The sequence below is a fragment of the Dryobates pubescens genome, chromosome 5 (genome assembly GCF_014839835.1).
Source record: "Dryobates pubescens isolate bDryPub1 chromosome 5, bDryPub1.pri, whole genome shotgun sequence".
NCBI lineage: Eukaryota > Metazoa > Chordata > Aves > Piciformes > Picidae > Dryobates > Dryobates pubescens.
In genome coordinates, this window is record NC_071616.1 from 33,679,633 (window position 1) to 33,683,813 (window position 4,181).

Below are 4,181 nucleotides of genomic sequence, written 5' to 3' on the forward strand. Positions count from 1 at the left end.
GGAGTTAATTTTATTGAGTCTGTGAAAGTGATTCTACCACTTGACAGTTAGCAGTAATTATGTCACCACTTAACACTACCAGAGTAGAATTTCTTGATTCCAGTGAAGGAGAGACCTTGTTACCTAAAGTTTGTTTTGATCCAATCTCTTCAGTTTGTAAAAGCTTCTTTAAAAGAAGCAACAAATTCTCCCCCCAAATTTATCCCAAAGAAAAGCAATAAGATGTCCAGGAAGTGAACAATGGTTTTAGGATAACGCACACTGGGTTGATACCATGCTGTCTTGCACAGCATTGTAGGGTTTACTGTGTGCCACCCCATCCACGCGCCTCCAACTGAAATTCGAGTTCCTTTCAGGAGCTGAGATTCATGACTAGACGAGATGAACTAACCTGCGTATTGTCATGTATTGGTGTCTGGCATTTGAAGTCTTGTTTTCCCATTGCTGTGATTGGTTGGGAAATGTGTAAAAACCAGTCTGTTGGTTTCCCTGTTGTCTACTTTTTTTCCAGCAGTTCATAGAGTGTACCTCTTAATTATTATTTGGTGGATTAGACATGGTGGAACAAAAGGAGCTTTGTTTTTCTACCAGGAAGAATTACCTTGAGTTAGCTATATGTACAGTCATCCAACGAGACATATTCCAGAGTGCATAGGGTACCAATAGATTACGGAGTGGGGGAATATCCTTTTTTGCTGTTCTGAGCTACTATTGTCAACTGCTGTTGTACATATACTGTTATGTGTAAGGGGGTAAATATATTTATTATGTTTGTAAAATTCATTCTGTACAATTGCAGATCAAGGTTGCTCCTCTGTGATATACAGGATATTATGTTTCAAAGGCCATGCTTGGAATACGATTAGAGAACTTAGTATTTTGATGTACTAAGACCTATTTTAAGTTTAATATTTTGCCTTTGCAAAAACTTTAATTAAAGATGTTATTTAAAAATGTTTGCCATTTCATTTACTACCTTGCATGCACGTTGGTTTAGTATGTGAGGCTTAATAACTCCTGGTAATAATACCACTGGAGATTGCGAATTTGTTTTCATCACACACAGGTAACTTCACTGTTGCCTTGTTCAGTTTGGATTGCAGACTTTCCTCTTCACATTATCACACAAAACAATTCACATTTTAATCTGAAGGCCAGACTTCCATACTGATTTAAGAATTTTTTCCTATGGTAACTTGAAGCATAGGTCTTGAAACAAGATTGGAGAATGTGATGTGCTATCTGGATGTTAGTCCTGCAAATGGAAATCCAATAGAATATCGAGAAGTAAAATACAGAGTTCTTGGATGGTAGCTGGCTGATCATAAAGGTTTTGTTTTCACCAGTGAAACTGATTTGACAGAATTGCTTCCTGGTGTAAGCAGGTGATATTTTTTCTAGTTCCTGGCTAAAAGCAGTATCTTGGGATATGTTTCATTTTCAAATCTAAATTTTGAACTTGAGATTCTAGACAAAGTTAGAACATAGGCTATACTACATGTATGGAGGGGGTTTTATTTGGGAATGTGGTGATTTTGAAGTAATCTTATAGGGGTGTAGCAAACATCGTAAGGAGAGATGTGGTTTCTTCCTATTACTTTTCTTGCCCTCCAGCCTTAGTCGAGACTTGGTCAAGCCTGAAAAAAAGGCAGTTCTGCTTTAGAGGGGTGATGGAGTATCCTCTGGAGATACTCATGACCCACCTGGTTGCCTTCCTGTGAAACCTGCTCTAGGCAAACCTGCTTTAGTACGTGGGTTGGACTAGTTGATCTCTAGAGATCCTTTCTAACTCCTGTCATTCTGGGATTTTGTGCCTTTCCTATAAAATTTGCCTTACTTGCCATCTTGAAAAGGCTTTGGAGATAATTCTTCATAAACAACTATCAGAAATTGAAATGTTTTACCAAAACAGGTGATTGCATTTTGAACTTGTAGCAACAAAAAAAACAGCTTACAAAAATTACCTGTTTCTCTGGCCAAAATATTTTCAAAAGGACCCTTCAAAGAGGAGGAAAAAGTAGAACACTGGCAAATTAGTAACAAATCAAACCAACTGGAAAGAGCGAGCTGAATTTCATCCCTCGAAAGAAAGAATAGAACATTGAAATTGTGGAAGTTAATTGTGGTCTCCCAGCTGTGCATGAGCAAAGTATTTCAAGGATAGGATTTTGGCAAAAATCAACTTTACTTAAAAACCTGCTATTTTTCTATCAGTTTGATTTCTGTTGGGCTTCATTATTTCAATAAGAATCTTGGAATCTCTGTCAGCTTTGGAGATGATGGTTTTTTTGGTTTGGGTGTGGTGGTGGTGGTGTTTTCTTTTCTAACACAGACTTCCGTTTTTAAAATGCTCTGTTAAAGACTCGCTGCTTGTTTTCAGACCAGATTCGATCACTGGTGGGCTTTCTTCAAACTATTTCTTTTCATTGCTTAATGGGATTATGCCAAAACTAATCCTTTCAGGTATGTGTGTGTGTATGTATATGTAATGACATCTATAGTACAGTAAAATGAACTGCAGATGAACTACTTTTGACCTTCAGTTTTGTGCATATATAATGTTAAGAAAATCATTTTCATGACTGATTTTTTTTTAGAGGGAGGACTTCCCAAGTTACTTTTCTGCATAGTGTAAATGTTCATGTCTTTGCATGAGCTGCAAGAGGGTTATCTGAAATAATAATATGCAGAGTGAATAACTAATTGAAACCAACACTTTGCATTGCAAATGATACTGAGTTAACCATTTGCTTCTGTAAGTCAAAATCCCCTCTCTGAAGATGGATATTGGTGAATTATTATTTTAGAATAATGTAGTGATAACTATTTTTTAATATACATAGCTAGGTGTATTTGGTCTAAACTTTCTAGTTTTTGTTTTCATTTTTAGTTCAGTTTTGTAAGTGGAAGCAGTACTGAAATGGTAAACATCAAGTGCTTAATTCAGAGGTTTCAATAACATCCAAAACAAAGACTATAGCTAACATTTTAAAATAATTTAAAAAATAATAATGTTGTAACACAAAAAAGATGTTACATGTGGACATGTGATTCAGTCAAGGTAGAAATGTTTTTCTGTTGCTAGAGGTACCAAATGAAGCAGAACTGCACTGCAGACAAGCCCTCTAGATGTCTGGAACAGATGATGCGTTTGAGTCTCGACAGAGTTAGGATGCTGCTTTACACATGACAGAACTGGAAGGATGGAATGCCAAGGTAAAGAAAAACCCCAGGTACTTGGTGGTGGAGCAAATTATTTGAACTAGCACTATAAGAAAAACAGTTGTTTTTCTGACAGACCACCTGGCTAAATTTTTCCAGGGGCTTTTTCCCATTTTCCTAGGAATCCTGCAGCAAGGCCCCTGCAGACAGGGCTCCACCAATGTCCAAGGATTTCATACAGAGCTTTTTGCTCAAAGGAACAACTGGCTGACTATAGGAGGGCTGTCTGGATTCAACAGGTATTGTGTTCTGGGAAGTACAGCATTTCTAAAAAGGACATAGCACAGAAAATGATGAAAAATGTGGAAATTCTGCTTGTGGACTTTGTTCTGTCCCAAGCTGCTTTTGTTTTTTCTTTACCCAGAAACGAATTATAGAATACAGAATTAACCAGGTAGGAAAAGACCGTCAAGATAATCAAGTCCAACCTATCACCCAACACCATCTAATCAACTAAACCATGCCACTAAGTGCCTCACCCAGTGTTATTTTAAACACTTCCAGTGATGGTTGTAGGATGGGAGCTCCTTCCTTCTGATCTTCCCTTGTTCAAGTTTTTCACAGTGTTAGTGCTGGGGATAATATTTCTGACATACTGTGAACTGAATTTGTCCAGTTGTGATAAGCAGCTTTAATCTTAAAATCTTAAAGCAGCCGGTAGAAAAATTCTGTGTAGAGAGTTGACAAATGGCTCAATATGTGCAATGATAGCAATGTTAAAAATGGATTAGGTAAAGATCAAGTATGGTCACGTCATCAACATTTCTGCATACATCACTTAAGTTGGTTTTGGGAAAGGGCAGAGGGAAAGTAGAGCAGTTCTTTAGCAGATAAAGTTGCTGTTAATGTTTATTTGGAATATCTGTTGGATTGTGTTTTCTGTCCTAAATTACTGTCATATCCTTAAACAGCTTTGTAATTCCTCCCTGAGGCTGCTGTGTGTATGTTGCCATGTAACT